This window comes from Macaca mulatta, chromosome 8, assembly GCF_049350105.2.
Source record: "Macaca mulatta isolate MMU2019108-1 chromosome 8, T2T-MMU8v2.0, whole genome shotgun sequence".
Taxonomy (NCBI): Eukaryota; Metazoa; Chordata; class Mammalia; order Primates; family Cercopithecidae; genus Macaca; species Macaca mulatta.
In genome coordinates, this window is record NC_133413.1 from 120,219,951 (window position 1) to 120,236,926 (window position 16,976).

Consider the following 16,976-nt stretch of genomic DNA (forward strand, 5'->3'; position numbering starts at 1 on the left):
TTTTGTGTTTTGATAGCTCACTGTATGTACGTGTCACAGTTTGTTTATACCTTAACCTATTAAAGGATATCTTGGATGCTTCTAGGTTTTGGTCATTATCAATAAAGCTGCTATGCATATTTACATGCAAATTTTTATGTAGACATAAGTTTTCAAATCAATTTGGTAAGTACCTAACAGCGTGATTTTTAGATCATATGTCAGTCTGTGTTTAGCTTTTTAAGCTACGAAACTGCCAAATTGTCTTCCAAAGTGGCTGTTTCATTTTGCAGTCCCACAAACAAATAATAAGAATTCCTGTTGCTCTGCATCCTTATAGCAGTGGGCATTGCCAGATTTTAAGTATGTAGTGATATCTTGTTGTTGTTTTAATTTGAAATCCCTTAATAACAAATTATATTGAATATTTTTCACAGATAAATGTGATGATCAATTTTATATGTCAGCTTGGCTAAGCCACAGTACTCAGATATTTGGTCAAACAATATTCTGGATGTTTCTCTGAAGGCATTTTTTGATAAAATGAACATTTAAATCAGTACACTTTCAGTAAAACAGATTGTCCTCCACAATGTGGATGGATCTTATGCAATCAGCTGAAGACCTTAAGAAAAAGACTGCCCAAGGAAGAGGAAATTCTGCCAGCAGACTACCCTTCAGACTTGAACTGCAACTGTTCTCTGGGTCTCCAGCCTCTTAGGCTGCCTTGCATACTTTGGACTTGCCAGCCTCTACAATAGTGTGAGGCAATTACACATGTACACATTTACACAATTACACACATGTACACAATTACACATGCACACACACACACATCCTATTGGTTCTGTTTCTCTGGAGAACACTAATACAATAATTAGCTATCTGTCCCAGTGTTAAACATGAAAAATAATGTAATAATTTATTGGTAAACCTGGATCAGTTTGAGTGACAATGACACTTAGACACTCATTATAGCACATTTTTTCCTTAGCAGTGTTAATAGCTCTTGTTTTATCTTTGTTTTTTAGTATCTGACACTCATGTTCATCTTGGTTTGAACTCAGATATTCACAGACTCCTATCGCAGTTTTGGAGAAAGAATATCCTTGGTGTTTCTTAATTTATGGGACTTGTAATTTTCTTTAGAGATCCCAGAAGTAATTACTATAAAGTTCAAGAACAATGTTTTATTAGGAAAAATGTTTTGCGATATTAGCTAATACTGTCCGTTAATATAATACTGCAAAATACCTAATTCTATTTGACTTTAAGACAGAATGATGAAAAGGAAGAATTAGGAGCTTTGAGAGGTAAACCAGAGTTTGTCTCTCAGATCCCTATTTTATTGTATGGCATTGGGTAAATTTCTGTATCTATGCGTACTCCAGCTTCTTCACTTGCTTACATGTTATATGGTTATTTTTATGCATCAACTTTACTGGGACAATGGGTGCCCATATATTTGCCTGAACATTATTCTGGGTATGTCTGTATGAGATCTGTTTCTAAATTTATTTATTTGCTTGTGGATACATAGTTGTTGCAGCACCATTTTTTGAAAAATACTCCATTTTCTTTATTATGTTGCCTTTGCTTCTTTGTCAAAGAATAGTTGATTTATGTGAGTCCATTTCTTGGCTCAAATTCTGTCCCACTGACAGCTTTCTTTATTCTTTTGCCAATACCACATTGTCTTGATTACTGTAAGTTTGAAGTCACATAGTGTCAATCCTTTAACTTAGTTCTTCTCATTCAATATTGTGTTGGCTATGCATCTTTTGCCTCTTTATGTAAACTTTGGAATCAGATTTTTGATATCTACATAATAACTTTCTGGGATTTTTATTAGGATTTCATCAAGTCTATAGATCAAGTTGGGAAAAACATGATTGACCATTTGTCAGTATTATCTTCGTATCTATGAACATAATATATCTCTCCACTTATTTAGTTCTTCTTTGTTTTTTCATTAGTTTATGACCTTACATGTATTTTGTATAAATATGTATTAGATCTTATACATATTTTGTTAGATTTATACCTAAGCATTTCATTTTTGTGGGTGCTAATGTATATTACATTGTGTTTTAATTTCAAATTTCATTTGTTCCTTGCTTATCTGGTTTCCCGTTTAGAAAAAATAAAAAAAAAATGCAGCTCACTGCCAGTGCTCATTTAATTCTACATAAACACACTCTTTGAGGCTGAAACAAATCTGACTGATTTCCAATATGAAAATAAAATATAAAACCTGTTCTTGGAGTTATTTCTAAACAGAGCTAACATCAGAATTATCTAAATTACCAGAATTGTCTATTTCAGAAAAATCAGATTCATCAAATTAGTCTTTGGCAAACTACAACTCAAGAATGATGTTAGTATCATGTGTAGGAATGCTGTATTTTCGAGGATTTGACATTTTCAGTGATTGAGATATACTATATTTTGTAAGTGGAAATACCACTACTAAAAAGAGAATGCAATAAATAGAATGATGTCTTTTGTTTCCAAAGTTGATATACTCGAATGATGTGAAAATAATAAAAGCAAGATACTTTGTGGCAAAGTTAGCTTGGAGAAAATGCTGCAGCTGCGAACCCCACTGGTGAGTATTCTTTGGACAAATGGGAAAAGGGTTATATATAGGAAAGCAATTGACATTTGTATCTTAACCTTGTGTCCTACAATTTTCTTATAAACACTTATTTGTTCCAGGAGTTTTAAAAGATTCATTTAGATTTCCTATGGAAATGATCATGTCTTCCATGAACAAAGACAGTTTTATTCTTCTTTCCCAATCTGTGTACCTTTTTTTAAAAAAAGAAAATTTGGATTCAGGGATTACATGTGCAAGTTTGTTATGTAGGCATATTGTGTGATCCTGAGGTTTGGGATCCCATCAAACCAGGTAATGGATGGTCTCATCACCCAGGTAACAAGGATCGTACCCAGTATATAATTGTTCAACCTATCTCCTCCTTCCTTCTGCTCTCTAGTAGTCTCCAGTGTCCATTGTTTCCATCTTAATGTTCATGTGTATTCAATGTTTAGCTCCTAATTATAAGTGAGAACATGTAGTATTTGGTTTTCTGTGCCTGTATTAATTTGTTTAGGATAATGGGCTTTAGCTGAATCTGTGTTTTTTCAAGGAACATGATTTTGTTCTTGTTTATGGCTGTATAGTATCCCATAATGTGTATGGAACCGTATTTTCTTTATCCAGTCCACCACTGGTGGACACCTAGGTTGATTCCATGTCTTTACTATTGTGAATTGCACTGCAATGAACATAAAAGTCCATGTATTTTTTTTTGGTAGAATAATTTATTTTTCTTTGGATATATACCAAGTAGTGGTATTGCTGGAACAAATAGTAGTTCTGTTTTAGGTTCTTAGAGAATTCTTCAAACTTCTTTCCACAATGACAGAAATAATTTACATCCCCACCAACAGCGTATAAATGTTTCCTTTCTCCACAGCCTCACCAGTATCTGTTATTGTTTGACATTTTTATGATAGCTATTCTGACTGGTGTGAGATATTATTCCATTGTGGTTTTGATTTGCATTTCTCTAATGGTTAGTGATGCGGATAATTTTTTCATATGTTTGTTGGCCATGTGCGTATCTTCTTTTGAGAAGTCTTTAGGGTTTTCTATATATAGAATCATATTGTCAGCAAAGAGAGTTTGATACCTTCTTTTCACATTTTGATGGCTTTCATTTCTTTCTCTTGCCCAACTGCTGTGGCTAGGACTTTCACTACTATGTTGAGTAGGAGTGGTAAGAGTGGGCATCTTTATTATGTTCCAAGTCTCAAGAGGAATGGTTCCAGCTTTTGCCTATTAAGAATGATTTTAGTTGTGAGTTTGTCACAGATGGCCCTTATTATTTTAATTATATTTCCTCAATGCTTAACCTGTTTTTATCATGAAGGGATGTTGGATTTTATCAAGAAGATTTCTCTGCATTTATTGTAATGATCATATATTTTTTTTATTCTGTTTATGTGCTGAATCATGTTTATTGATCTGTGTATGTTAAATCAACCTTGATTCCCAGAAATAAAGTCTGCTTAATCATGGTAAATTAATTTTTTGGTGTACTGTTGGATTTTGGTGTACGTTTTGACAATATTTTGTTGAGGATTTCTACATCTATGTTCATCAGGGATATTGGCCTGAAATTTTTCTTTTCTTTTTTTTTTCTTTTTTTTTTTTGTCGCTGCCAGATTTTGGTGTAAGGATGATCCTGGCTTCATACACTGAGTTAAATAGGAGTCACTATTGCTCAATATTCTGGAACAGTTTTACTAGCGTTAGCACAAGTTCTTCTTTGTATGTCTACTAGAATTCAACTGTGAGTTCATCTGGTCCAGGACTTCTTTTGGTTGGTAGGTTTTTTTTTTTTTTTTTTTTTTTTTTTTTTAGTGATTCAATATCAGTGCTTGTTATTGGTCTTTTCCAATTTTCACTTTCTTCCTGGTTCAGTCTTGGGAGTTTGTTTCAAGAAATTTATCCATTTCATCTAGATTTTCTAATTTTTATGTATATGGGTGTTCACAGTAGTCTCTGAGGATCTTTGTATTTCTGTGGGATCAGTTTTCATGCCATTTTTGTTATTTCTGGTTGTGTTTACTTGGATCTTCTTTTTTTTCTTTTTAATCTAGCTAGCTGCCTATCAATCTTGTTTATTCCTTTAAATAACCAACTCTCGGTTTCATTGATCTATTTTATGGACTCAATTTCATTAAGTTCTTCTCTAATTTTTGTTATTTATTTTCATCTTTTAGCTTTGAGGTTGGTTTGTTATTTTGTGTTTTCTAGTTCCTCTGGGTGTCATGTAAGTTGATATTATTCCAACTTCTTTATGGTGTTTAGCATTACAAACTTTCATCTCAATACTGCTTTAGCTGCATACCAAAGATTTTGGCAAGTTTTTTTTTCTCTATTTTTATTAATTTCAAAGAATTTTTTATTTCTACCTTAGTTTCATTGTTCACCCAAGAATTGGTGAGCCAGTTGTTAATTTCCATGTTTCTGTGTAATTTTGAAAGATCTTGTTGGTATTGATTTATATTTTTATTGCACTGTGGTCTGATAGTGTGCTTGGTATGATTTCATTTTTTTTTAATTTATTGAGACTTGCTTTATGTCTGAGTGTGTGTTCATTCTCAGAATATGTTCCACATGTGGATGAGAACAACACATATTCTGTGGTTGTTGCATGGAGTATTCTGTAGATATCTATTAGGTTAAGTTGGTCAACTGTCAAGTTTAAGTTCAGAATTTCTTTGTTAGTTTTCTGTCTTGATGATCTAACTGTCTAATGCTGTCAGCAAGGTATTAAATTCTCCCACTATTGTTGTGTGGCTGAGTCTTTTCACTGGCCAAAAAGAACTTCTTTTATGAATCTGGATGCTATAATATTGGGTGCATATATATTTAGTATAGTTAAGCCTTCTTGTGGAATTGAATCCTTTATTATTATGTAATGTCCTTCATTGTTCTGCCTGATTATTATTGGTTTAAAGTCTGTTTTTTGTTGTATAAAACTCTTGACTCCAGCTGTTTTTGTTTTTCTGTTTGCATAGTAGGTCTTTCTCTATCCTTTTACTTAGAGCCTGCCAGTGTTGTTACATGAGAGATGTGTCCTTTGAAGACAGCAGACAGTTGGGCCTTATCTCTGTATCCAGCTTGCCATTCTATGCCTTTCAAGTAGGATTTTTAGACCATTTACATTCAGGATTAGTATTGATATGTGAGATTTTCATTCTGTCATTGTGGGTTTTTTTGTTTTGTAGACTTGATTAAGTAAGTACTTTATAGTGTCTGTAGGCTATGTGCTTGAGTGATTTTTCTGGTAGCAAGTATCAGTCTTTGATTTCCATATTTAGCATTCCCTTATGGACCTCTATTAAGGCTGCTCTGGTGGTAACAAAGTCCCTTAGTGTTTGCTTGTCTGAGAGGAATTTTATTTCTCTTTTGCTTAAGATGGTGCTTAAGCTTAGTTTGGCTAGATATGAAATTCTTGGTTGGACTTTCTTTTCTTTGTAGATATTGAAAATAGGCCCCCAATCTCTTCTGGCTCATAAGGTTTCTGCTGAAAGGACTACTGCTTGATTGATGGGGTGTCCTTAGTAACTGACTTGACTTTTCTCTCTAGCTGCCTTCAAGACTTTTTTTCTTGTGTTGACCTTGGTTGATCTGATGATTATGGGCCTTGGGGATGGTCATCTTGTATCATAGCTTGCAGGGGTTCTCTGTATTTCTTTAATGTGCATGTCAACCTCTCAATCTCTAGTGAGATTGGCGAAATTTTCATGGACTGTATCCTCAAATGTTTTTCAAAGTGCCTACTCTCTCCTCTCTCTGGAATACCAATGAGTTGTAGATTTGGTCTCTTTACATAATCTCATATTTCTCACAGATTTTGTTTATTTTCTAAAAATTCTTTTTCCTTTGTTTTTGTCTAACTGAGTTGATTCAATGAACCCACCTTTGAACACTGAGATTCTTTGATCAGTTTGGTCTCTTCTGATGTTAATGCTTCTGACTGTATTTTAAAATTCTTGTAGAGAATTCTTTAATTACAGAATTTCACTTTGATTCTTTCTTAAAATTGATGTTTTGTTTTTCAGCTTTTGGATAGTTTTACTTGACTCCTTGGATTCCCTGGATTGGGTTTCAACTTTCTCCTGCATCTCAATGAGCTTTCTTACCATCCAGATTCTGAATTCTATGTATATCCTTTCAGTCATTTCAATCTGGTTAAGAACTGTTGCTTGGAGATATTGTGTTCATTGGGAGGTAAAGTGACATTCTGGCTTTTTTAATGTTAAGAATTCTTGTACTGATTCTTTCTCATCTGAGATGGTTGGTGTTCCTTTATGATGTAAGATGAATTAGAGTTAGCTTTGTTTGTGGGTGTTTTCAGTTTTTTAAATCTCTGCACGGGATCCTTTATATGTGGCTGGATTTTTGCAATAGGTATCACAGGCTTTGTACACTGCCAAAATATTTTATTTTATTTTTTTAATTGAAGTAACCCTTATTTTACTTAATAGCAAAATATTTTTGGTGTTGTAATTTGGGCTGAAATCCAGTAGATGGTGTTTAAGAGTAATGGCTGGCAGTTCTTAGGCAGCAACTTTGTATTTCAGCACATCCATAGTAGTGGTTTGTGGTGGTGGGGAGAGAGATGATGCCCTGACCAGGTCCACTACTGGGCATCAGAGGAGCCCCTCCCCAATCACTGGTGCCATACCTGTGTTTTCTTTGTTAGGTGTTCCAGGCCTTGGGATTTTCTCAGGCAGAGGTCACAGCTGGCCGACAGGCTATTGCCTTCCTGAGAAAGGAGGCATGCACTGTTTCCTGGCCAGCCCGCAAACCAGGCCATCTCACCTCTCTGTTCTGAGAATGGAGGTTCCTCCCCTGCATGGGCACCACCCAAGTGAATGAATCTTGCCTGGCTAAGAGCAGTGGCAGGGTGAGGTGGGGGGCAGTCACACAATCTGCTGCCTGGGTATTTCCCAGGGGAACACAGAGCTGTGCCCACCTGCAGAGTTCAAACAGGAGCAGGACCACTGTGCTGGAAACCCAAGCCTGTAAGTCCGTCCCAGCTAGTTAGCAGCAGCAGGAGTGGATGGAGTGGCACAGATAGACCTCCAGGTCTTTCCTGGGGGAACAGAGAGCTGTGCCTGTTGGCAGAGTTCAAGAAGAGGTGGGGCTACTTTGCTGGAATCAGGAGCTGAGCCTTGTCTGGCAAGAAGTGGAGCAGTCTGACTGCTTCCTGGCACTGTTACTGTGGCCCCCATCAGGGCTATGGCAGCTGGTTTTGGGCTGCCCAGGGATCCAAGACCTGTGAGGCTTCCTGTGATTTTGAGTGGTGTCTCTGCAAAAAACTCCATGTGAATCTCTGTATCTGTCTAGAGGCCCAGGGGTCTAAAACGGGTTCTCTCGTTCCCAGGATTGCACAGGTCACTGTAGGGAATGTGAATCCTCTGAGAATTCTTACTTCCTCACCCTTTCCCTGTATTAGGGAGTTTCTCCTGGCTCCACACTGGTCCCAGGTGGGTGACTGCCCAACTTTGCTCTTCTGTGTTCTCTGTGTCTCCTGGCTCCCTTGACCAATCCTAACATGATTTCTTAAGTGATCTACTTGAAGAGTTAGTATTTACTTTCCAGTTTGTTTCCTCTCCACAAGAGTGGCACACACTAGCTGCTTCTAGTCTGCCATGTTGAACTTCCCCTGGGTGTGCCTTATTTTCTTGTCTTATTACATTAACTAGTACATTTTCCAGTCCTTACATACCAACATACATCTACTTTATCTGTTAGAGTCCTTAGTATGTTAATAATACTTGTTTTACATTCCTGGCCTGATAGTTCCAACATCCTTTTCATGTTTGGTTTTGATGCTTGCTATGTCTCTTCAAATTGCTTTTTTTGTTGGTTTGTTTTTTGCATTTCGGTATGCCTTGTAGTTTTATCTTGATAGCCAGACACCGTGTACTGGGTAAAAGGAACTACAGTAAATAGGCCTTTAGTAATGTGGTGTTATGATGTGGGCGAGGGGAATCATTTTACGGTGCTACGGTTACGTATTAGTCTTTTAGTAATCTTATGCCTCTGACTGTTATCTTGACAAGTGTTTCTCAACTTGCCACTCATCCTATCTCAACCCTTAGATGAAACAGGATTACTAGAGTGGACTAAAGTTGAGTATTTCCCTTCTCACCGGTAAGTTAGGCTTTTAAAATAGTCCAGCAAATCAGACTCTGGTAAACTAATTCTCTTGAGGGCAGGCCTTGTTAAGAACAGAGCGCTCTGATGTATTAGTATTTAAAAATGGTTTCATTTTTCCTCTCCTTGCCCAAAGCATGAGGGGATTGTTCTCTGATATTTACTGTGAGAATTTGATTTCTCTCCTGGAGGTAAATCTTACAGCACTGTGTTCCTCTTCCCACCATGGTGTTCCAGGGTGCCCCTGGAGTTTTTTTTTTTTTTAATACTTTAAGTTGTAGGGTACATGTGAACAACATGTTGGTTTGTTACATATGTATACATGTGCCATGTTGGTGTGCTACACCCATTAGCTCATCATTTACGTTAGGTATATCTCCTAATGCTATCCCTCCCCACTCCCCCAACCCCAGGACAGGCCCCAGTGTGTGATGTTCCCCATCCTATGTCCAAGTGTTCTCATTGTTCAGTTTCCACCTATGAATTGAACATGTGGTGTTTGGTTTTCTGTCCTTGCGATAGTTTGCTCAGAATGATGGTTTCCAGCTTCATCCATGTCCCTACAAAGGACACGAACTCATCATTTTTTATGGCTGCATAGTATTCCATGGTGTATATGTGCCACATTTTCTTTTTAACTCTCAGATGTGTCCACATTAAGTCTTCAGCAATTCATCAATTACAGTTCAGATTTTCCTACTCCAAGACTGTTTCCTGTAGTAGTTTCCACTGATGAGTCCTTGTTTCAGTAGGATGTGACTGCCTGTTTTTGCCTGTCTCGCCAATTTTGGGAGCAGCAGTTAGCCCTATGTCCTTGCCTCCCTTACAAATGCAAGGAGAGTTGTTGATTTTTCCATCTATTCAGCTTTTTATTTGTTATTGGGACAGAGTGGTGACTTTCAAGCTCCTTACATGCTGAATCAGAAATTGTAAGTCTCATTATAGTCGTTTAGAATAATAAAGCAATCCATTTTATGGGTAATTTGTTTCAATTAAATTAACATATTTCTATTACCGTAAACATAAAGACTGTTGTAGCAGATATCCTTTTTTTTTTGGCCAATAGCAGGTTAAATTTACTTATTCTACCTCAGAACCTACTGCAATATGTTGATATAAAATTGAACTGTGAAATCTGAACACCCCAGTTATAATGGCAGTCAAAATCATATACCATATAATCAATAAATAAGATCAAGTTATCCTCTCCTAGCCAATACGTGCTTTGAGCACATCCCCTGCATGTCCCTTTCCAAATGCTTTCACAACTTACTACAGTGCTTTTTGCAATGTGTTCAGTTTTTGCTTAGAGGTTGTGAGGTACAAATTCATATCTTCTATTGTATGCTATGCTATACTGTGCTATGCTATACAGCCTATTCCATCCCATCCTATACCATTCTGTGCTATTCTGTTCTATTCTACCCTTTCCATTTTATTCCAGCTCCATTTTTTAACAGCAGTAGTCACAACTCAAATATATTTTATAGCCCATTAATTCCTTTTGATTTGCAGTTTTAAAAATAACATGCTGTGTATGCTAAAATAATTCAAGCTGTTTCCAAATCTTGGAATAAGAGCCATGTAATTACTTCTAATAGAAACTTTTCTTTATTATTAAAATAACACAGAATTATACCTTTATTATACAGGTATCAAAACAGCTCCAGTGTTTGTTTTATAAAAATTACTTTTATATGACTCCAATATGTATGATGGCCTCATTTCATTATATATTCTTTGATCTATAAAATTTTTCTTTGAAATTTAAAATAAGATAGAAAAAGACTGTTATTATACTGTCCTTGCCAGTTCTAATATGAATTGGACACATTATGCCACAATTCTTTTTTCTAGATCTTATATTATCTTATTCATATCTATACCAATTAACTAGCCCCTCTCTTTGAACGTGCGCAATGTCCTTAAAAGGGTGTCATATGAAATTAAAAGAAAAAGTCTTGCTCTGTGCTCTGAAGAACCGTTCTGGAAAATAAATGTCAGCAATATGTGAGAAATGATTATCCTAACTGTATTATATGATATACTTGCTGAAAGTTCTCTGAAGATTTATTTACAATGTAATAAGATAGATGTTAGTGAAGAGATAGGACCTAATTGTCCATGGATTGCAGATTTTGAAATCAAACACATTGGTTTATTTAGGTTATTTCTTTGGCATATTTTATTAGTCTGTGTAAAAAATAATATAGGATATTTTATTGAAAAGGGAGAGTTGAGGCATACTGAATTATAAGGATTTGTTAAATTTCTTTTGATAATACATTTATTAAAATTATCACAAAATTAGGTATTCTATCATTAAGATTGTACAACAAATTGTACTGTGACAGTTGTTTTTTCAGGGAGTAGTTACTTTCTTTGGTTAAAATCTTAAAGAAAACTAACTAAATAATAAAGCTTGTATGAGGAAAGAAGCTATGAGTTCAGCTAACAGTGGAAGATTTATTTTTATTTTTACATTTTTCATTCATCTGTTTTTCTTTTTCTGACAGCTTGTGGCCAGAGTTGTACTATTGTTTGTAGAGGTTTTTTTTTTTTTTTTTTTTAATTTTAGAAGCGAGGCTTGTTGAAATAAATTTCCTACGTAGTATAGTTTCCATGGCAACTGTAACTGTCTTTTATTTTCACACGTACCATTTAGAATTAGTTGACAATAATTATAGACCACTTAAGCTAAAACATTTTCTGTACAGCAGAGACATGTATAAAGACAGGGTTTCAGAAAAATAGTTCGGGTTTAGAGAAACTTAAATTACTTGTTAAGAAAGACTTGATTTTCTTACTTAGGTAGATGACTGAAATTCTACCTAAATATCCAGTGTGAAGTTTGAGATAACTATTATATGTCAAGGGACATTTTCCCTACTATAATTTAAAAATTCCATTTGTTACCAAAACTTTTAATTTCTCTTGTCCTGGGTATGTTTACATGCACATTCCTGACTTCTCAAATCTTCTTTAGTTCAATTACTACTTCTTTGGAAATAATTTGGGTATTGGGCAACAGAATAATGTAGAAAGTATATGCATTAAAATTAACTTTTTTATTTACTAAACCTCTTACACCATAAGGTTTCATATAATTGGAAGAATTGCCAAGTAACTTGAGAAGGAAATCCATAATTAAGCTGCATCATGCTATTGAAAGTGAATATATTTATTTATCTCAATGGCCTTAGAGAAGTTAACTTGTAAACATGAAATTATTTTTCAGTCATTGGGTTATTAATAGTGTCCATTAAAACAGTATTTCACTGGGTGAGATGTTACCAGTTTAGAAAAGAAAAAAATGAGATTTAGACGGTTGTAAAATCTCCCCCGAAATACCTTTACTCATGTCATTTCTTTGTTCAATAATAAAGATAAATAGCATGGCAATGACAATTTTGTGCAGGAAAACTAATTATGGTGTGCTTTAGTACACAATAAAAGGTGTGTTCTAGCCTGTAAAATTATTCTCTGAGGTTCATATAGGGAGGCTAAAATTTTCTTTATAACTTTTTTAGGATGCTGGGGTATAGTGGAAGAAATTATGTGCTTTGATTGGGTACTGTGGACAGTGGAAGAAGGAGCAAATGACCATAAGCTGCTGTCCAGATACTATCTGCAGCAATGAGGGCTCTAGTTTATTTCACAAGCTCTTTTACTAAGCTTCCTCTCAGAAGAGGCCATGGGATTCATGGTGGGGCTACTTCTGAACCTCCGTTAGCTCTATGGATACCTGTGCTGGAAATAAAAAGGTACTTTTCATATCTCCTGCTGAGTGAAGTATAACTGACTGACAGCCTGAGCTGTAGACCTGTTGGAGTATTAATGTAGAGGCATACCTCATTTTATTGCACTTTGCTTTATTGAGCTTCACATATATGTCAACAGCATGTGATCACATCATGTCTCTGTGTCCAATTTTGGTAACTCTCATGATATTTCAATGTTTTAAATTATTATTATATCTAATACAGTGATCTCTGATAAGTGACCCTTGATGTTATTATTGTAATTGTTTTGAGGCTCCACAGACCTCATCCATATAAGATGGCAAACTTAATCAATAAATGTGTGCTTTCTGACGGCTCCACTGACCAGCCATTCTTCCTCTCCTTAGGCCTGACAATATTAGGAAATGACAATATTAAATCTCCTTAGGAAATGACAATATGAAAATTAGACCAATTAATAACCCTAAAAGGGCCTCTCTAAGTGTTCATCTCTCACTTTAAGTCAAAAGCTAGAGAGGATTAAGCTTAATGAAGAAGGCATGTTAAAAGCTGTGATGGGCCAATAACTAGGCCTTGTGTGCCAAAAAGTTAGCCAGTTGTGAACGTGAAGAAAAAATTATTGAAGGAAATTAAAAATTATATCCCTGTGAACACACACATGATAAGAAAGTTAAACAATCTACTGATGATATGGAGAAAGTTTTAGTGGTCTACGTAGATCAAACCAGCCACAACATTCCCTTAAGCCAGAGTCTAATCCAGTGCAAGGCTCTCCCTCTTTTCAATTCTATGAAGGCTGAGAAACGTGAGGAAACTGAAGAAGAGTTTGAAGCTAACAGAGTTTGACTGATAAGGTTTAAGGAAAAAAACGCTCTCCAGAAACATAAAAAACTTTAATATAAAAGTTCAAAGTGATGCATCAAGTGCTGACATAGAAGCTGCAGTAATTATCTAGAAGATCCAGTGAAGATAATTGATAAAAGTAGCTACACTAAACAGTAGGCTTTCAATATATATGAAATAGGCATTCATTGGAAGAAGATGCTATCTAATACTTTCATAGCTAAAGAGGATAGATTAATGCCTGCCTTCAAAGTTTAAAAACACAGGCTATCTTTTTAAAAGCGAATGTAGCTGATGATCTTCAGTTGAAGCCAGTACATATTTACCATATGAAAAATTGCAGGGCCCTTAAGAATTATGCTGTATTTATTCTTGCTGTGCTTTACAAGTGAAACAAAAATCCTGGATGACAACATGTCTGTTTGTAGCATGGCTTACTGAATATTTGTTGAGACCCACTGTTGAGACCCACTGCTCAGAAAAAAAAAAAAAAATACTTTCAAAATATATCATTTCTCATTAACAATGTGTCTAGTCACCGAAGAGCTCTGCTGGAGATGTACAAGGTGTTTAATGTTGTTTTTATTCCTGCTAACACAACACTCATTCTATATCCCATGGATCAAGGAGTAATTTTAACTTTCAAGTCCTATTATTTTAGAAATACATTTTATAAGAGTATAGCTGCTATAGTGATTCCTCTAATGGGTCTGAGCAAAGTAATTTGAAAACTTTCTAGAAAAAATTCACAACTTTAGATGTCACTAAGAACATTTGTGATTCATAGGAGGAGGTCAAACTCTCAATTTTTATGGGAGACTGGAAGAAGTTGATTCAAAACCTAATAGATGACTTTAAGGGGTTCAAGACGTTAGTGGAGGAACTAACTGCAGATGGGGTGGAAATAGCTAGAGAATTCAAATTAGAAGTGATATCTGAAGATGTGAGTGAGTTGCTGCAATCTCATGACACAGCTTGAATGGATGAGGAGTTGCTTCTAATGGATGAGCAGCAAAAAAAGTGATTTCTTGAGATGTAATTTACTCCTGGCAAGGATGCTGTGAATATTGTTGCAATGACAACGAATGATTCAGAATATTACAAAGATATAGTTAATAAAGCAGCAGCAGGGCTTGAGAGGATTGACTCCAATTTTGAAAGAAGATTTATGTGGGTAAAATGCTATCACACAGCATTTCATGCTATGGAAAATTATCTGTGAAAGAAAATATCAATTATCAATGTACATACTTCATTGTTGTCTTATTTAAAGAAATAGCCACAGCCACCCCAAGCTTCAGTAACCACCACCCTAACCAGTCAGCAGCCATCAATATTAAGGCAAGACCTTCTATCAGCAAAAAGATTTCAACTTGCTGAGGTTCAGATGATTATTAGCGTTTCTTAGCAATAAACTAGTTTTACATGGTTAATACATTGTTTTTTGACCTAATGCTATTGCACACTTAATATGCTATAGTATAGTATAAATACAATTATATATGCAATGGAAAATCAAAACAATTCGTGTGACTCACTTTATTGTGATAATCACTTTATTGTGGGTGGTCTGGAAATTAACCTGTAATATCTCCGAGATATGCCAATAATCCCATCTCTTAAAAAATGTAGGACTCCTTAATGGACTACTTTTTCTCAAGTGTTTTCCATCCAACCAGCTGAAGTTTCTTAGGAATGGGATGTAATCAGTGCTTTTTTTTCTTTTTTTTCTTTTTTACCCAATGTTCCTTCTCCTCCCTCTTCTTCATAGCTGTCAGACCTGCATCACGGTCTGAAGAGTCTTCCCACCTTCTCTAGATTCCTTCTCTTTATTATTCATAAGCATTTTTCCCCAAGTAAATATCTTGCACATAATATTGTAAAAATCAACTCTCTTGGGATCTGCTTCTCAGAGGACTTGAACTTTAGAGTTTGGGGAAAAGATAAATAATTTGTTATTGGATGTGCAAATTACGAGATGTTTATTAGATATCTTTTGAACAGGCAGTTAGTTCACAAATCCGGAAATACAGTGAGAGGAAAGTTCTAATCTGGATGTAGAAATTTGGGAATTGACCAAGAATCAATGATATGTAAGCCATGGAATCAGGTGATTTTTATCAAGGGAGCAGAATAAATGAAGCATAAAAGAGGACTGATGATTAAGCTCTGATTTACGACCTCAATTAGAAAAGACGACTGAACAGTGAAGTGGGGATTAAATTAGGAAGGCATGAAGGACTGGAAGTCAAGTGAAGGAAGTGTTTTAAGGAAGAATCTGTAATTAATCTTTTAAAATGCTGTTGATGAATCTGGCAATATGAATTCTAAGAAATGATTGGATTTGGCAATGATGGGGTCACTGCTGACCTTAAGAAAAGTTTTACAGGAGTTGTAGGGGTGGTAGACTTATGTGAATTTTCAGGAAAGAATGGGAAGATACACAGTGAATATACAAAGGGAGAGAGTGAGTATGGAGACTGCTGTCAAATAATTTTGCCATAAGAAAGAGAAGAGAATTCGATGTTTTCTAGAGGATGAAATAGATGCAAGGAATTTTGACGGCTTTTTTTTTTTTTTTAATTTTAAGATGGGAAAAAAATCATGTTTGTGTGCTGACAGGAAGTAGGAAGGGGGAAATTTGATAAAATAGTAAGAAGAGGGGAAAAGCTCTCTGTAGCAACGTCCTGGAGTCGGAGATAAAGTGTGGATGGACGATCCAACCCTCGTAAAGTGAGGAAAGGCAGAGTTAATAGGCACAGATGGAGGTAGGTGGATAAATGTGGGTGATGACTCTTTTTTAAAAAATCCTCTTCTGATTCTATTTTCTGAGTAAAAGCGGAATCCAAGGGAGGTGTTAGAGGTTTTTACTTGTCTCAGGAAAGTGAATGGACTCAGGAATTGCCATATGAGATTGCCTGGAAGCTTTAAGAACCCATTTGGGGTTGTAAGCATGAATGTAAAGTGAGAGCAGTCTGCAGGCATTGTGTTTTTTTCTGTAGGGCATGATCTGCTCTACAAGGACAGGCACAAGAAGGCACTGGATTGGATTTAATTAGGGTCAAGGTATTGCCAATTTAATACCAGTAAGGAAGAGAGGGGCACTAGAGTTGAGAGGGCAAGCAAGGGAGTGATTATAATATAATATAATATAATATAATATAATATAATATAAGCACAGTGAGAACATAAGGATGGTGAGTATCCAGGTTTTCCTATCATCCTGAAAAATGTACCATGTGAGCAATTGCCTGTTGGTGAGTAAAGCTCTCCCTGTGTGACATTTATCTTCCTTATATTAGTATGGCTTGGAGAGAGTTCTGGGGTGGTGATGCTTTGCAAAGAAAAGTCATGAAGGAAATCATCAGAACACATCATTTGCCTGTTATCCAGTATCTTGTTGGATCTGAACTGAAGGATTCATAAGACAGTTATTAATGGCTAATATTTCAAAAGAAGAGACTTTTCTTGTTAACACAATGTATCAATAAAAATATTTCTCAAGGTAGTAAGCTTATCCAGTGACAATGTTTTGCTTAGATAAATTGGGTCAGCATATCTATTTTCTGCAACAGCTAATCAAAATATTTTAATAAGCATAAGAATTCCACATTAAAACACAGAACTGAGGTTCCTACCTCAGTTATTTGTGCATCTAATCCATT